Here is a 19,646-nt window from a genome sequence, read left to right on the forward strand (position 1 = left end):
TGAAAGCGCATTTCCGGATCAGCAGAGTGCCCGGCGACGAACAGGCGGAGTTCGTACAACAGCATCTAAAAGGCGAGGCTAAACGGACGGTGCGCTTCGTGATAGAAGGGACCGCCCCAGAGCCGGACGCCATGTTCCGATTGCTGCAGGAGACGTACGGAGACAAGACCCCGGTCAGTGTCCGCCTGTGCGAGTTCCTCGACCGCCGACAAATAGATGGCGAGACCGTGAGAGAGTTTGCTTACGACCTACAAGAGCGGATGCGTCGCATACAGGGCCAAGACCCCCGACGAGTCGCAGATCCTGCCGCCCGGCTGCAGGAGCAGTTCGTGCTAGGCCTGGGGGATGGGATGCTGCGACGGGAGATGAGGAAGTACGTAAAGGAGGACGGGGAGCGGACGTTTCTCGAATTGATGATGGCGGCGATAGACTGGTCCGAAGAGGAGATGGTCCTGCCCCCCACTAGGGGTGGCGCCCGGGCCCTGGTCCACGCCGCGGCCGCGGAGGGACGAGAGGCCCCGCTGAGCGGAGACGCACTACAGGAAGCTATTAAGCAGCTCTTCGCAGGGCAGGAGCAACTCTTCCAGGCCTTCCAACAGGCGCGAGACGCGACCCAGAGAGGCGGCCCCGGATGGCGACGCCGAGACAACGCGCCCGCCGCTAAGCGGGAACCGCCCCACCGGGACGAAGAGGGCAGGCTGATTTGCTATGCCTGCAATCAGCCGGGCCACATCAGCAGGGATTGCCCCCGCCCCGCCAGCGAGCCACGCCCAGCCTCTGCTCCCACCCCCGAAGCTCCGGGCCCGTCAGGGTACCACCCCGGACCCCGAAGGGCAGTCGACGCCGTCGTAACCAGAGTCGCCGACTCGGCCGCAGAGGGCACCGAGACGCAAGACTTGCACGGGGAGTGCCTCACCCTAGACGTCCAGATCGACGGGGTCGAGACCCGCTGCCTCTTCGACACCGCCGCCGAAGTCACCACCATGAACGAAAGCCACTTCCGAAGACACTTCCCGCGGTCGAGGTTGACCCCCTCCAACTGGATCACCCTCATCGCCGCCAACGGGTTGAAGATCCCCATAGTGGGGTGTCTCTACGCCGAGGTGAAGTGCCTAGATATGACATTTACAGGGAAATGCATATTCATACTAAAAGACGATTCCGCCCGAGTGGCCCCAGGAGACGCCGTCCAGGGACTTCTGGGCATGAATGTGCTCGGCGGGGTAGACGGCCTGTTCAAGGGGATCAAGGGGATTTGCCCGGCGAGCCGAAGACGCGTCAACGCTAGAAGCATCGCCATCCACCGTGTGGTCGCCGCCATGGCCCAAGAAGCCCGAGAGTGTACCGCCCCGGGAAGAATGGGGTACGTCAAGGTGGCCGCAGAGAGCCGGTGGTCATTCCCCCACACAGCGAAGTGATCGTCTCAGGCCACTGTGAGACGACGGCGGGGATGCGGCGTCCCGTGATGCTAGAGAACACGCTGAGTGCCAACCTGCCCCCCGGACTACTGGTGGCGAACGTGGTGGCATACGCCCGACAGGGAAGAGTGCCTGTGCGGGTGTTGAACCCGACCAGCGTCGAGATGGTGCTCAGACCCCGGTCCAGGCTGGCGGAGCTCCACTGCCCCCGTCAGGTACGGCCTGAAGAGAGGGTGACCGTGGAAGAAGTAGACGGAGGCGTCCGAGTGACGGCGATTGAGACTCGAGACAGCCCGCCAGAGGTGGAGCTGTACGGGAGGACCCGAGGGCTCGCCGTGGCCGTACAGGCGAACCTGCAGGATCTCACACCGGCCCAAGTGAGCTGGCTAAATCAAGTGTTGGAGAAACACAAGGCGGTGTTCTCCGTAGACGACGGGGACTATGGTTACACAACCACGGTCACTCACTACGTCCCCACCGGTGACGCACACCCGGTCAAGCAACGACACCGCCGAATACCGCCCCACGTGTTCCAAGAAGTAAAGCGGCACGTACAAGACCTGGTGGACCAGGGTGTCCTGGTAGAGAGCTGCCCCGGAGGGCGAGGCTGTGGTCCATGACCCGCCAACGGGCACGGAAGAATCCGACACGGAGTCAGAGGTGGGGGAAGTGGAACCCCCCCGGGTGGAACCCACCCGGCCCCAGAGGAGCACCAGAGGTTGGCTACCCGCTCGGTATCGCCAGGACTACGTGCTCAAGAGTGTGTTTGTTGAACAGTGTGTCCAACTCATGAAGGAGTGTGTGAAACTGTTAGCATAATGTGTGATTGGCGATCTATGTGTGAAACTGTTGGTCTCGGGACCGTTTTCATGCATGCGTGGGTTGGTATTTCATTGAGTTAACTTGCAGAGGACTTAGCAAGTTCAAAGTGGGGGGAAATGTAGCACCCTGAAAATATGGCTATTATTCAGAAGTGCTGACTTGCTTTTTATCTCCCCTGGTGCACCAAGACATACTAACTAGTTTCCATTGATATTCCTCGAACAATGACGCAGGCTTCTCCTTCATCACCCGGCTGGAATATGGATTATAAACAGTATCACTGGATCATATTCTTCCACCCCTTTCCCTGTGTGACTAGTTGGCGGTACCAGCAGGGGGCGGTGGCAGGCAGAGAGCGTACGAGAGAGATGGGGAAGGAAGCAAGAATGTAGATGGAAGGGGGAAGAACGAGCCTCTTCGAGTGTGGACTTTGATGTGATTAGTCGTGTCTCGATGGAGCTCCCGGTGTGGACGACACGGGCGAACGTATTGAACTTGAGTATATGACGGGTTATCCTAGAAGGACCCGTGATAGTGCGTGAGTAAGAGAAACTGAACCCAAGGACTAACGTCCATAGGTAGCGTGTTATAGTAGCAGTGTGGGCGGTATAAGTAGCATGCTGCTAACGGCTATATTGACTCCAGTGTACACCGAGCGCGAGGCGCTGAAGAAGACAGTGTGGTGTAGCCAGCCACGTTGCGCAACAGTATAACCGTGTAGCAGGTGGGCTGTTTGGGACCCAGAGAGTAGCTTCAGTTTAAGGTAGGGCAAGTGTATGGCTGCGCGTCAACTCAGCGCCGACTGTCAACAACCAGCCTTCGCCGGCGTTTCGACGTCTGCTCTGCTCCGGCGGTCGACAGCCCAGCACGGGAGTTCTTCCGTCCAGCAGAGGTCACCATCACCCAGCACACGCTCGCAGCCAGCTACTGCCCTCTGCTCCAGCCCCGCTTGCTAGCGCCCGCGACGAGAGCATTCGACGCCATCTTGCTACCTGGACGGTGGTGGCACGGCGAGGCCGCCATTTTGGTTAAGTACAATAAAGCGTCGATGCTCCGGATCTATTACACAGTACACAGTGTGGTGCGGCCTACGGGCGAAGCTAATGGTTGCTAACTACAGTTCATAGGGGTACCCCATAAACATTACATGCCGGCATTAGCATAGGACTTTTGTTCTGGTACAGTGGGCCCACATTTTTTATTTCCTTTGAGTGTGATAACGTGTTGGTTCTTTAATAATAATTCCCATTTAAGTAACCCTTTCCCTGTGGGGAGGTTACAGACCTGGTGCATCATAAGTAAAGCCTTAGGGAGGTATTATTCTTGCCATATAATTAAAGCCTGATAGAGGTACTATACCGGGTACCGACCCAGACGTGGGTGATGAGTCAAACACATAGAAGTATATTATCCCTGATACTAACCCAGAGGTGGGTGGATAATATATGTGTCTATAAGGTATTGAGTTACACACGGAGCTAATAGTAGGACTTCAGTCCATTTGACCACCCCTATTAAATCCTTGTAACTGAACAGTACAATTAATATAAAGACTTAAATGGGGTTCTGTGTGCGTGTCCATTCCTGTGCCCAGTATTAACTCTTTTGGTGTGGGTAACGTATATATATATAATTAACCCCTTCATACCCAACTCTCCTCTTTTCATTATAATGTTTCTAGTGGTCATCAAGGGAGGGTACTGCTTGCGGGAGGAACGAATTTATTTATGCATATCAGTCACTAGGTGTGGGAGGGTTAACGGAGGTAATCAGGGAAGTGAGAGCGAGTTGGGGAGTACTGCTGACCGCCCCGGAGAGGCGAGGAAGAGCAGAGTACCAAACCAGGTTGGTAAATCCCGGGCCCCATTCACTCCCACTACCGGGCCCCAGGTTGACGCTCCAGGCCCAAAGACGAGGGTGCAGTCAGACGGAGCTCTACTGTGTCCAGCTACCTTGTGACTGCCAGCAACCGTTCCCACCAAGCAGGGATAATCCACCCTGCTACACATGCAAGGTGCCAACCTGCTCATCAGGAGCAATTAGGGGTTAAGTAAGTGTCTTGCTCAAGGATACTTTGACACGTTGCCCGGGAGGAGTGGGAATCAAACTGGGAACCTTCCGATTACCAGACAACCGTTCTACCTCCTGCACTGTCGCCCCCCATAAAAGTAAACAAGACAATATTAAAAACAGGAAAAAAGACACAAACAAATAAACAAACAGTCAATCAAGTCAAACTTCCACCCAAATTAATTCAAATTAGGCAATATAAGAAAATGTATTCTCTAAAACTATGCTGTCCTCTCACTGTGAGACGACCTGTTCATGCTTTTGACCTCAACATCATAATAACAGATCTATGAACCCATTATGTGCTATGTGGTGTTGTTTATTCTGTTGTTGTTCTGTTTTTGCTGTAAGATTGTCAAAATATAATAATTCTATATTTTGTCTTTGCGAACCCCCTTGAAAACTAGATGGTTAATCTCAAGGGGTTATATTCCAAATAAAGAAATTTCAACTAATATTGATTTTCAGTTTCATTATTAAAAGGTCTGATAGCTGTGGCAGTTCTATTTTTTCAGACAATTTATTCTGGCAGCTATGCATGAGAGTTCCTTTTGGTTCCTAAGGAGCCTGACTAAGCTTACTCCTCTGTCCATGGGGGAGGAGGTCGTTCAGGGGATGATCTAACTCAGCCATGTCATTAATGAGCTTCATTGCAGCCTTCTCTCTCCTGCGGGGTGGGGAGAATCGGCGGAGTGTCTATTGTTGCCCTAATCATATCCCGATAGGCTACTTGTCCACCTTGACAATGTTGAATAGCATACAGTAGGTCACCGACGGCTTCTCAATTACAGTGGGTGACAATATTGTCACAAGGAAAGATGAAATTACATACCTAGGTTCCATCCTAGAGGCAAATCTTTCCTGTGACAAAATGGCATCCAATGTAATAAAAAAAGTCAATCAACGAACTAGATTCTTGTACCGGATCTCCTCTCTGGTAAACAATAATAACCTGAAGACTCTGGCAGGAGCACTCATTCAAGGGTACTACGACTATGCTTGCACCTCATGGTACCAAAGCACCTCAAAGGCGCTAAAAACCAAATTACAAACATCACAAAACAAACTGGTCAGACTACTGCTTGACCTTACTCCTAGAACCCACCTCACTTTGACAACCTAGGATGGCTTAGAGTAGACCACAGAGTACAGCAACTTGCAATGGGCCTGGTCTACAAGATACACTACACGACTAAGGTACCCATGTACATTTCAAAATACTTCCCAAAGGTCAGTGAATACCACGACCACAACACCAGAGGGAGCTCCACAAATCATGTGAAACCCAGATTCGGCTCAAACAAGGGACTAAACACGTTTCGCAATTATGCCACATCAATGTGGAACGCCCTACCCATAGCTGTAAAGGAATGTGAATCACTACCCACTTTTAAAACCACTCTCAAGGAGCACCTACGGGAGACTGCAATTCGAAACTGGCCCCTGTAAATGTCCTAACCTATGGAAGCAAATGAGTGCCAGAAGTATTTGAATTTAATCAGACACCGCATTTATAGCACTGGAAATAATAACTTTGAAAACATGTATCTGAATTTGAAAACATGTATCTGAATTTTTTCAGACACCGCATTTTTGTATCTGAATTATTTCAGACACGCATTTATAGTTTCAGACACCGAATTTATAGCATTGCAAATAAATACTTTGAAAATCATGTATCTGAATTTCTTTGCTCCGAATTTACCTATATATAAATAAATATATAAATAAAAATGCAATGTTAATAAAACAATTCGAATGCATAATAAAATTCAATTCGACGCCAAAAAAAAATTCGATGCATAATTGCGGTGTATGGAATTCGATGTAAAAAACCAACATCCGGGTAACCAGCTGCAGAACCACAGAACCACCACAGCAGCCTGCACCCCTGGACTTATGGTGATGTCTCCTTGTTTTTGTGCAGCTCAATGGAGTACATTCACACTGGGAACACTCATACAGTAGCCTACTTAAAATGCATGCGCACGTGGTACCGTACCGGGCGCTTTGAATAAACGTCGGCTCCACCAAATGGCATAATTGTCGACGGTGTCTTTAAATGAACGACATATGCCAGTTGCAACTGAGTACACTGACGTCACCAACCTTACCCAGCAGCTGTGGGGAGACGGGGAGAGGATGAGAGCGGGTTGACGTTGATCTTGGTTGGTGGTGGTGGTGGAGCGCAGAGGACCAGTTATTCTACGGGACAGTTTGGGGCTCCATCGTCTTCCAGGGTAGGTAGACCATGGTCTCTTTCGTGGTATTTAGGTTGGAAAAGTTGTTGCTTTTGGGCTGTTAAGTCCATTCTCTCTGCTGCTTACAATTTTGTTTGTTTCTCTTTGGACACTTTCGCCACTAGTCGAACTTCCAACTGTAGCCCCGATTACTTTTCACCGAGCCTTTCATTCCCCGGAACTGTGATCACTTATAACAGTTAAGTTATAGAAACCCTTTGTTGCGCAATTGCAACACCTTTTCAATCTTTATTTCTTTCGTGGTGCCATCTGAAAACCGCTATGTCGGGAGTTTTGCCTTTGTTTATTATTGGTCGCTTATGCCGTTTTGTCCACCTGTCACATTCTACCGAGTGGGGATAAGTATGTCTTTTCCAGTAGTAACAACTGTTGTCTTTGGCTTTCATCGATCGGTTGGAATCATCGATCTCTTAATGGCTCTAATTTCCAGTTGTCTCCGTGGCTGATGGAAACGGAATACAATAAACAAACAACAAACAAACACAAGTGCGTTGCGTTACAATGTTTCTCCTAACACTGTTGCGGAGACGCCGGAGAATAACTTGGGCACCTCGTCTCGGTATTGTAGTCTCTACACAACCCTTGCGTAACATTGATCTAGTTTCTTTAGAGACTCGCCCCCGAATTCACTTCCCAACTGTGTTTTACGAAAGTAGATATTTGAATGATGGTTACTGGGGGCACTGCCTCGCTCATATGTATCTATATGATATCTATATGAATTGAAAATGGGGGACCCTGATGGAAACAAGACAAACGTCTTTCTCAGGTCTGCATCCCCTTAACAATTGTATGTATTTATTGAGCCGTACTGTATTGTACCCATTCTGCAATCTGTTAAATAAAGTTTTCATTCATTCATTCATTCATATGATGAGAAAGTGTGGTAGGCTACTATAGGCTGATAGTATTAGTTATAGGTTCCAACACATTTGGCCATGTTGTCTGTCAGATAGAGGCGTATACTGGGCCAAAGTAGACTCTTCTTCCCCATTTATGACTTGTCCAATGTTCTGCAGAGCGCAATCTATAGGCTATATATTTCACCATCAGTAAACATGCCCTGTTAACACATTAACTGCCACGCTTATATCCAGTGGTGCAGTTATATTATGAGAACTGCCCGGATGCCACGTGCGCATGCGCACAGAACAGATTAGTATTATGCAGAATAAATAGTAGGAAACATGTTTGTATAGGAAATTACTAGTTTTAGTTTAGTTTTTGTAAATATTTCCTTGAAATAGAGAAGCTGAAAAAGGTAGCAGGATGTAGCCTTCAATATATAAAGAAATTATATTGTCAACAGATATGGTTGAAAAACAAACAATGTTTTAAATGTAATTGTAGTTACAATTTCTTTAATTGAATGAACTTAAACTAGAAAAGTAAATACAAACTAAATTAACAATGTAACTTAGTTTACAGAAGGACAGTTTCCTTCTGAAGCTCATCCTTGATCCTTCCAGTCGGGACCATTGTCACATAGTGAGAGGTTCCACAGCTGGCTCAAGCAAACCCCCACCAATTGGTACAGGCTTGTATTTTGGTTTGATTCTTCTCGTTGTTATGCTATCGGTATCCTATTATTATGCAAAGTCTAGGTGATAGATTGTGCCGGCCGCCGGGTACTTGGCGCACGGCGCGACGAGTCCAGTGACAAACAATTGTGAATGCATTTTTGTGTGCGCGCGTGCACATCCGTGCGCGATTGCGCATACTTCTGCTCAGCGAACTACTAGGACGGCGTGGTACCCCGTCCACCCACCACTGCATCCCTGCTTATATCCATCAATGTATGATCACTGCCACCAGTCTAAGCCTATGGAGATGTTCACCTTCTTTGCAGGGCTATAACTTTTTAAATTGTATTGCTAAATTGACATTACTATGGCCCATTCAACATCGATTATCTATCGTTCAGGATGTAGGAACGTTATACCTTTTCATTCATATGAAAATACCGTCTAGAATATAAATATGTTTTTATCGTTTTCTGCAGTAATTCCTAGAACGTGAGTTATAGGCATAAACGCATATAGATTATCAACTGCCGTTTGTTGGCGATACACGCTATATTAAACATTTCAACTGTTTAAACGTTATGACTTATCATGCGCGGATGAACGGGGGGGGGGGTCGTTTATAATTCTGTGATCGTCAGTAAATGCTTTATGTAGTATGGGTGATATATTGATCAGAGCAGTTTGCATTAATAATAATAAACAAACTCGCTGTAAATGACGTCAGCATCCTCTTACCGTTCGCCGATGAGCCTGGAGGAAAAAGATCCCACTTATTTGACGGCAATCTCCTAGATCCTTTTCCGGTTTGTATAATCATAATAAACGCCCAAATCATATCGATTATTGCGTTATGGCAGCGATCGCTACACACGGACATGTGTCTAGAGTCCCGCAACAATATGTGAGTGCCGGACGCATTAGCCAGATGCACGGAGATCTCCAGAGATCCATTTCCGGTTGTAACTCGCCGATCATCCACCAGGCGGCAGTATTGAAGCGTTGCAGAGTTGTGCAGGCTCCCACTGTATCAGCCGAGGCTGGGTGAGGGCATTCTGAATACCATGGCGAATTTTTTTTATATGATCTCAATAACGTTGTACGCCGTGGAATGGCAGAATTAGCATGACCTTGAAACACGTTGTACGACGTTTTTGGCGCAGGATGTGTTAATGAATAAATGCAATGGGGTTACCATTGTGACGGCTATAGGGAACTAAAGTTAATTAGCTTTCTCTGAGGATAGATCACTTGTGTTCTCACACTTCTTCTCTTTTCTGTCTCAGTCACACTGCAATATTATGTCATCATTCTGCAAAGTGCAAATTTTGTGAAATGTATGTCTTGCAACATTAATTGAAATCAGCAAGTCACCAGACCACTTTACATATTCAAACATATTCTAAAGCTTTATAATTTGAGGCATAGTATCCATATTGCATTATGCAAAAGCTCTGACAACAACTAGCCTAGATTTTCAGCCACTCTACTGTAGTAATTGAATAGCTTCAGCAGGAAGCGCTTCCATATGCAGTGCCTATGGCCACATATTGTATTCCATGAATATCCAAATCCCCTTTGCAAATCAGTGTTAGTTAGCCTTGAGGCTTCAGGATGAAGCTGCAGCCCAGGACGGCAATTTTCAATTTCCCAGCAATCCCAGAGTCCTCGGTTAGAGAGAGCAGCAGAAGTGGTCACGGAAATCAGATCTCAAGCAGAGTTAAATTGAGGTCATAAGTGAGGTTACAAACAGTCTTGTTTTCTTTTGCAAAAAAAGGCTGACACACCCATGCCACAGAGTGTGCTTTGCTGCACTGATGAGCATTTCAGTCACAGCATTTGGCCGTGTTGAATGGTGTAGACATCTGTGAAGGTTGTACTTGACACAGAGTACTATCAGTCAGCAGACATGCCGGCTTGTTGTCTGAAGTGCAGAGAAATGCTGATTGTATGCAGTTCAGATTGGCACCAGAATGAGATTCAGTGGTCATTAATCTGTCAAAAATAAACGAGTTATATACGGTAGTTACATTTTAGGTTTCTTGGTCATAGCTGTATTGAGGAAAACACAGGCCTTACTTGAGTTGCTTTGGCAGTTGTCTGCATTTCATTCTCCAGATGCTTTGATAATGTACTGTGAGCTTTGATAATGTACTGTGCTCTTTGATAACATACTGTGATTAGATCCTAACAGGATTAAACATTTACTTATTTTCACAGGCATTTTAGTTGCCCACCTTTATTGATTTTCGGGGGCACTGAAATGTTATGATGAAATGTTATTAAATATTAGGGGTGAGATGTCACGATACAATACTGATTTGGCCCTCGATAACGATAATATCACAATACACAATATTTGCGATAATCTATATTGCAAGAAATTTCATCTACGATACATCACGATATTAGTGTAACCGAAGAAGAAAAAATACCCATAAAAAGACAAAAAGCAGGAATTATGTATTTATTCACAGAATTGACATGAAGTTTATCAGATTATTTAGTGTGCATCACAAACTGGTTAATTGTAGGCTACATGACACAATGTACAACAAATTGCATAGGGTCTGGCCGCAGACTTGGTTATTGTTAACTATTAATCCGCAACAGAAAACTATTTTACAATCTGCAATAAGATATATATATATATATATATATATATATATATTAGAGGTGGGCATAGATAAAGAAAAAAATGAATCTAGATTAATCTATCTGCAATCCTGGAGTTAATCTACATTAAAATGGCTCATTTGAAGTATGCCGAAGGCATTCAAAATATGTGTGTTCTACCTAGGGATGGGTATCATTAGGATTTTATCGATACTACTACTCTTATCGATACTGCTTAACGGTTCGGTACTTTATCGACATTGCTTTATTATTTATAACTTTATAAATAAATATTATTTCTTCAGCAACAGCAGCAACAATGTTCTTTTATATAACTTTATAAATAAATTATAAATAAATATAATAAATTATTATTTCTTCAGCAACAGCAGCAACAATGTTTTAAATGTCTCTGAATTATAGACTTTTTATAATAAACAACAAATGTAAGATAAAAAAAACTATATACACTGAATGATTAGTTGTTACCTAAAGCCCTTGGACTCCACTGTAGAGAAGGGGTGCAGGCCTTTGACAACAAACTGGGTCCCAGCCCTGTGACACTCATTCACCCTATCCTCTGTCATCCTTCCTAGCTGCTAGGGTGAAGGGACTTTGCTTGGCAGGGACCGGTGGTGGTAGAGGGAGGAGGGGTGGGCTGGGACATGGTGGCTGCATCCTCAGCCTGACGAATGACGATCTATAAAAAGTTGTCATCTTTCAAATATATTTGTAGCTAAACAATTAGCTAAGCAATTCTATTTTATTTATTAGCCTATTCGTAATAATTCGTTATTAGCCTAGCTAACTCTGTATCTTGGCTTACCTGCAGTGGACATGGATGGAGATGGAACACTGCGAGCAAAGCAGTAGAAAACGGTGCATTTCTGCAGACTAATGTTATGTTTTGACAACAGATGTTTTAACAAATTGCTTGTATTGCCACCCTTACTTGCAAATGTATTATTGCACTTGTGGCAACGTGCGTTGTCGGCATCGACTTTCGTAAAGTGTACCTAGACTTTCGTTTTGTTCTCTCCGCCATGATGAGCGCAGAGCTCGGGTCTGGGTGCTTCAACACAGAGCCACAGACAGGCCCCTCCCTTAACACTTTCCCGGTCACTTGGATGCATCTAATATCACTCTAGATGGCCAGCATATCAAAACAGACTTGCATAGTTCGTGAGGCTGTTTGTAGAGCTAAATCTATACTTTATAGTATTGCTATCTGTCCATTCTCATTGTCAATTGAGACCATAAACCATCCCTTAAAAATGGCTTAAAGAAATAATTTTTTCATCAATACGTTCACATTTTATAGCGTCTTGAATATAAGCGTTATAAGGGATTCCGGCTAGGATATTTCCTGGAAGGCTGGATAAAGGGCTAATAGCTACTAACGTTATATCCAATGGCATTTCGGTTATACAGAAGCTACAGTTAAAACTCAAAGTGCATATGATCCGTACGATCCTCGACCATGAATGCATGAAAGGGGGGGGGGGGGGGGGGGGGGGGGGGGCGGGGGACATCGTTTGTGATTATTGATTACCAATAACCGTGTTAGCCTCAGTAGCCACATTCGCTGATCGGCTGGTTGAGTATGATAACAAGGTCTTCGTTGCACCGTGAAAACTACAACGGTCAAAGAACACAAAACAACATAACCATTAATTATACGGTTCGCAGAACCACAACAAAGCTCACAACGCATTCAAAACAAACATTTTAACTTAAAGATAACAAGGGAGAACTCATCTTCAGTAGTAAAACTGTTCGTAGTACTGTTCATTTCTTAAGTAGTGTGGATATTATTGCTGTGTGCGCTCCGCTGGTCTTTTTCTAGTTTACTTCCTGGGTTTACATTTACATTTACATTTAGTAATTTAGCTGACGCTTTTATCCAAAGCGACTTACAAGTTCTGTACGACAAGCCATCAGGAAGGGCACAACTCTATCAGCTGAGCAACAATGTTCATCAAAGTGTTGAGTGCTACAGTGTAGGTTAGTTTATTAGGACAAGTGCATGACAGTAGGGTTAGATATATATATTTTTTTTAATTCAGATAATGGTTGAAGAAGTGCGTCTTTAGTTGACGGCGAAAGATTGGACGTGATTCGGCTGTCCTAACTGGGGTGGGTACTAGTTCATTCCACCATTGTGGGGCAAGGACTGAGAATAGGCGACTTCTCTTTGATGACCCTGCCGGAGCTTGGATAGGAGTAGGTCTGAGGCGGCCAGAAGATGCAGAGCGTAGGGGTCTTGAGGGTGTGTATATAACCAATGCGTTGTGTACTTTTTTAATTGAAAGACAGACACTTGATCCACGGTCTTGGGTGGTTTATTCTGGTAACACACAAAAGATCCTGGTTAGACAGGTTATGTGGTCGGCTCATCAGACCCCTCGAACACCGTTCACATGGGCTGCTTCCTCATGTAATGGTCAATATAATAACATGTAATAATAAACAATGTACAATCAAATGACAATATTTTGTACCTGGTAACACACAAAAGATCCTGGTTAGACAGGTTATGTGGTCGGCTCATCAGACCCCTCGAACACCGTTCACTACAGAAGAATTGGGAATAATTAGCCTACTAACATGTGGGCTAGTTATATACATTTTCGACACAATCTCACTTAATTATTATTTTAACACATTTACCATACGGTCGCTACCTTCTACAATGTATTGTCAACATGCCTACATTAATACTTCCAACTAGTAGTGAGAGTTAAACATTTAGGAATGTTATGTTCATTCTGGTGTAATGTCTGTGAACCTACCATGGGCTGCTTCCTCATGTAATGGTGCCACGCTAACGTGAACACTTGGGTTGAAGCCCACAAGGAAACGCCCACCAACCAATAGGAATCCCTAGAACCATTAAGTGCCATGCTATTGGGTCTTAGTTACCTTGACAAGTGGAATCACAATAAACTCTGTTACATGTAGTTAGAGACCATTGACCGGAGGTAGGCGGGAGCGGTTCCCTTTGCCGCACGGTATCCGGTCAATAAAAGGGTAATTCACATCAAATTAGGTCTCACACACAAGATAGTTCAAAATACAGGTCCGAAATATCTATCTAATTATTTTAATCGATTCCGTGACAATCATTCATACTCCACTAGAAGGAGCAGTACGGATTTTATTCTGCCAAGATTTAACTCTCTAATGGGCACAAATACATTTTTATATTCTGCAGCACTGGAGTGGAACAAGCTTCCAGTGGCCCTGAAAAACATCGAAGAGGGGGGAAGTTTTAGACGTGCCACAAAGAAATGGCTAGCCAGTGAAGTATAGAATAGCCATAGGAAGGAGAGGGTAGGAAGTGCTTTTTTTGTATGGGGTTGCTATTATGTTTTATTCTGTTTTTTATTATGATGATCTTTGTTTTATTATGATGCTCTATGTTTTATTATGATGCTCTATGTTTTATTATGATGCTCTATGTTTTTATTATGATGCTCTGTTTTAGTATGTTTTATTATGATGCTCTATGTTTTATGATGTCTGTCCATGTCCAAAATCAGGGACCATGATGGAAATAAGTGCTTGCACTTTCTCATGTTTTTATCCCTTGGATGCTGTCTTTTACTCCACAATAAAAATCAATCAATCAATCAATCAATCAATCAATCCTAGGTCGAGGGCCTTGAAGCGGATTCGTGCAGCAATGGGGAGCCAGTGCAGGTCCCTAAGAAGTGGGGTGACATGGGCCGACTTCGGTAGGTTTGAGATCAGGCGGGCCGCTGCGTTCTGAATGAGTTGAAGAGGCTTAGTGGCAGTGGCCGGGAGGCCAGCGAGCAGTGCGTTGCAGTAGTCGAGGCGGGAGATGACTGTTGATTGGACGAGGAGTTGGGTGGCTTCTTTTGTCAGGAAGGGGCGGATCCTTCTGACGTTGCTCAGGAGAAATCGGCAGGTTCTGGTCGTCGCTGCCATGTGAGCAGAGAAGTTCAACTGGTCGTCGAGGACAACACCAAGGTTCTTGGCGGTCGGGGACGCAGTCACAGCTGCATTCTCGACTCTGATTGAAAGGTCGGTTAGGGGGGAGGATTTGGCCGGCAGGTGGAGCAATTCTGTTTTGCTTAGGTTCAGTTTGAGGTGGTTGGTCGTCATCCACGCGGAGATGTCGGACAGACAGGCCGAGATCCGCTCAGAGACGTGGATATCTGAGGGAGGGAAGGAGAGGAAGAGTTGAGTATCGTCGGCATAACAATGGTAGGAGAAGCCATGAGACGTGATAATGTTACCCAGTGATTTAGTGTAGAGGGAGAAGAGAAGGGGTCCTAAAACCGAGCCCTGGGGGACACCCGTCCGCAGGGGGCGGGTGGCCGACAGGGTCCCTCTCCATGACACTTGGTAGGAGCGGTCATTGAGGTATGATGACAGCCATGTCAGCGCAGAGCCAGCCACTCCCATTCCTGCGAGGGCCGCAAGGAGGATCTGGTGGTTGACTGTGTCGAAGGCTGCAGATAGATCTAGGAGAATCAGGACCGAGGAGAGGCCGTGTGAGTCTTGTAGAGCCATATGGAATCCGCGATCACGGAATCGCGGACGGAATCGCGGAATTGAGCAATAAAAATGGAATCAACTATAAAAAAAACTAAAATAAAAAAAACGTTTTTTTTTTTTTTTTTTTATATATATATGTTGTGGGACTTGTACAGCACTTTGTTCAACTTTGTCAGTGCTGTAAAGTTTAAACCTTTTTAAAACTTAGACAAACAAAACACTTTTCTTTCATGAAATATTGTAAGTCGTTATAAAAGCAGCACAATGAACACAAATCTGTCAGTGCCGAGTTCGACCTCATCTTAAATAACAAACAGCATTGCTTGTTGTAGTTAACAAAGAGAGGCAGAGTTGATTTTGCAAAAATATATATATATATAATTTTTTTTATTTTTATTTATTTTTTCATATTCGAATCCCATGCCCATCGAACGAAGCTTCGAAGTATTTAAGACAGCCCTATTAAATGGACTGTTATATCTTATTAAATTGTGGACATTTATTAATTCCCACTTATTAGACACTATTTCTGATGGTAAAATGAGCGTACAAAGCAAAATACAGAATTCTGAAATATTAAAACGGAAAAAACGGAATTTGGAAAAAAATAAAATAGAATTTGGAAAAAAATAAAACTGATTTCATATGGCTCTAGAGTCTTGTGAGAACAAACAGGATCTTGTGATGAGCCTTTATAGCAGGGGTAGGCAACCCTAGGCACGCGTGCCTGCATAGGCACGCGGGGGCATTTCCATAGGCACAGGGGGCAGCATTAAAAAAATAAAATATTAGATTTTTTTTGCATATATATTAGATTGTTTTACTCAATGTGTGAGTATTACCAAGTCAACTTGTGTTCTTAAAACAATGACAATAAACATGGTTTTATTAGGTTGAAATAATGTGGTTGTGTACTTATTTTTCTGTTAACTTATTATGGATTGAAAACTGAAAACCATAATGCACAGTAACTGAACTCAATATTTTTAAGTTCTGGTAACTTATTATTATTTTATTTTTTACAGTGTAGTCTTGCGATCAATCAAAACTTATTTACACGATATACCTCACATTCACCCTCCATTCACATCCTGGTGTTCTCCTGGTGTTCTCCATTAGGCCTGTAGGTGGAGCTATGACAGCACACGTACAGTACACACACCGATGGTGTGTGATGTGTCCAAAAATGAATGGGCAAATGTGAGTGAAATGGTAGCACTGTATGCAGCTGTTTGTCTGCATTGCATTCCCCCCCCAACTCAGATTTAGGGTTGATACAACCATCATAATAATATTGTTAATAATAACAATAACAATAATGATGTAATAATGTAAAAATTATCATTAAAAAGACCTGATTATGAGGGGAAAAAATTACGATGCATGGAATATTGTTGAGGCACACTAGTTACAACTATATTTCAAACAGGCACTCCATGTCAAAAAGGTTGCTGACCCCTGCTTTATAGCATACAAAAGACGAATTCCGCCATCCACTTCAATGTTAACGTTAATATCGCCTAATCTATGTTTTAAATGATGGCTATGTGTCTAATCTGCCCGTCGCTTATCAAAGACTATTTTCCAGTCAGTGCTGTCAAGGCAGATTGGTTTTTTATCGCTTCATTTCCGTTTCAGAGCATTTAGAAAAGCACCCGTTTTGAGATAAAAAACAGTTCATTCTGGACCATTCTATGAAAATCGTCTTTTACTGGAATATTCCACAACGTTGATATTCGTCGGCCTATTTATGAATCGTTTTCAAATAAACGCTAGATGATCAATATTATACGTGCACGCAAGCGCATTCGGGCCGCGCACGGATAATCGCCGCGTTGATTTCCTCTTGGACTTTTACAGTGAAACCGAAAGAGCCCATTTCACAAAACAGCTTATAACTTCATCAAAATTAGTCTGATTATCCTAACACTGATAACATAGATTCCTTACCTGACATCAGATGGTATCCAACTGGTATATTCCAATTCCTGATCACCATTCGAAAAAATCGATACGTGTATGGATCCAACGTGATACAGTAGTACACATGATTCCGCAGGGCTGAGAGGCTCCAGAATTAACTGTGGTAACCCCGGCTGGATCAGTGGACTGGAAAATGTGGAGTACCGGATTTATTTCCCCATCCATTTTCATTGAGTCCATTCCAAAATCCCTTATGTCATCTGGGATACGATAGGGGGCGCTTTTTCCCACATATGATCGCCGGCGGTGCTCGGGTATACTCGGGTAGGCTTGTGTGATGCAATATGATTTCAGATCGCTAAAAAAAAAAAAATCTGAGAAATCTCGTGAGTGGCTTTCAACCACATATTAATAAACCCGAGATATCTCGTGTGTGGCAGTTAAAGTGTTAACACACGGTTCCAAAATAGAACTTTAACTTAACATTATAAAAAAAAACAGTAAAGAAAATGTTGATCGTCTTGACCAATGTGGTCATTTACAATATACATTATCTGTTTTATCTAAAATATAACATCTGTTCACCTCATTCCAATAATTTATATTGCAGTAAAATGGGATTACCAAGCCAAAAGAAAAGGAAACATTTCTATTTATTATTATTATAACATCAATACTTGGCGATTCAAGTTGGGGATGCTACTGAATGACTTCATGCTGGCCTCCTCATCCCCCCTAAGCATCCCTGTCAAAACAGGCCTTTGTAGAGAGGCTGTTCTCCCTGATGGCCGGTGTGTGGACGGACCAGAACAATTGATCTCAAATTTCTCTCTGATGCCTATATTTTTCTAAACATCATCTTCATCAGAAGGCGCCTAGCAGTGCAGTCTAGCAAAAAATATGAATTCCTCAAAAGTGGGTGGGAAGTTGGACAGTTGCTACGTTTACTAGTCACCATCTCTGGAGGATTGCATACAGGGCACGAAATTAACTTTTTGACTCACCGGTCAGTGGCGGATAGATGGGAAAAATCTACCCGCCAAGCATATTTCTTACCAGCCAAAAAAAAATACGCATTTTTGTGTCACATATATAAATACAAAAATTCAGTACATTTCAAGTAGATAGGGTATTATGTTTAAGAATACACTTAAATAAGAGGCCAGAGTAAAATCTTAAGCAAATAATTTTAATATATTTATTGATGATTGATTAATCAATGCATGTCTATTCAATCTTAACACTTTCTATGCCACTCACAAGTTTTCTCGGAATTATTAATATCTCGTTGAAAGCCACTCACGAGATTTCTCGGATTTAAAAAATAATTTTTTTTTTAGCGATCTGAAACCATATTGCATCACGCGAGCCTACCCTAGCCTACCCGAGCGCCGCCGGCGATCAGATGTGGAAAAAAGCGCCCCCTATCGTCTCCCAGATGACATAAGGGATTTTGGAATGGACTCAATGAAAATGGATGGGGAAAAAAATCCTGTACTCCACATTTTCCAGTCCACTGATGCAGCCGGGGTTATCAGAGTTCATTCTGGAGCCTCTGAGCCCCGCGGAATCATGTGTTCTACTGTATCGCGTTGGATCTATACACTTATCGATTTTTTCGAATGGTGATCAGGAATTGGAATATACCAGTTGGGTACCATCTGATGTCAGGTAAGGAATCTATGTTATCAGTGTTAGGATAATCAGACTCATTTTGATGAAGATATAAGCTGTTTTGTGAAATGTCCTCTATCGCAGGGGTTCTCAACCTTTCTGCTGCCAAGGCACCCCTGTGTTCAATAAAATATTCCAGGGCACCCCTACATACGATAAAGACTTTCCCGGTCCTGTCTTTTTTGCTACAATGATGATACAATGACTCTTTATTTGCCGTGCTGTCGTTGAGATGTTTTGTTGTTTGTTTGTCTTTGTTCCTTGTTGGTGAATCTGCAAATATGAATTACCCCACGCAGGATCAATAAAGTTGTCTGAATCTGATGACAAACGTTTTTTTTTAAATACAGAAAAGGATCACTAAAGTGCTATCTGTTGCAGCTGCACTGTTCTCCATAAAAATAGCATATTTGGAATTTCTCAAAAACAGAAAATCATGTATTTTTTTTAAATACAGAAAAGGATCACCAAGTTACCATTTCTCAAAAAATATAAATAAATACAGAAAATAAGCACTTGTTCACTCAGTGGACATTTCTAGCTCAATGCGAGGTCCGCTGCTGCTGGCTAATAATACGGTCAATACGTGGGGAGATCTTTGACAAGGCCGCATGTCATCATCAAGGCTCAACTTGGCCCTATATTTTGTTTTCAGAGCTGTCATGGATGAAAAGCCAGCTTCACACAGATATGTGGGGCTGAATGGTATCAACACCTTAACTGCAGCATCATGAGATACTTGGTACTCAGCACCACACTCTGAAACTAGCTCTCCAGGTGGTATCAGATGAGATTTCAATGAGTTCTTCCAAGAG

General features: G+C 43.9%; 1 protein-coding gene across 1 annotated transcript in view; it reads left to right on the forward strand.

Moving 5' to 3' along the window:
- Positions 1-6,433: 6,433 nt before the first annotated feature.
- gulp1a (GULP PTB domain containing engulfment adaptor 1a) overlaps positions 6,434-19,646 on the forward strand; it is a 485,247-nt gene continuing 472,034 nt past the window's right edge. Inside the window, exon 1 of the mRNA XM_084309768.1 lies at positions 6,434-6,550. The gene's annotated coding sequence lies outside the window, so the exon portion shown is untranslated. The remainder of the gene's footprint in view (positions 6,551-19,646) is intronic.

The sequence above is a fragment of the Notolepis coatsorum genome, assembly GCF_963971535.1.
Source record: "Notolepis coatsorum genome assembly, chromosome: 3".
In the NCBI taxonomy this organism is placed as follows: domain Eukaryota; kingdom Metazoa; phylum Chordata; class Actinopteri; order Aulopiformes; family Paralepididae; genus Notolepis; species Notolepis coatsorum.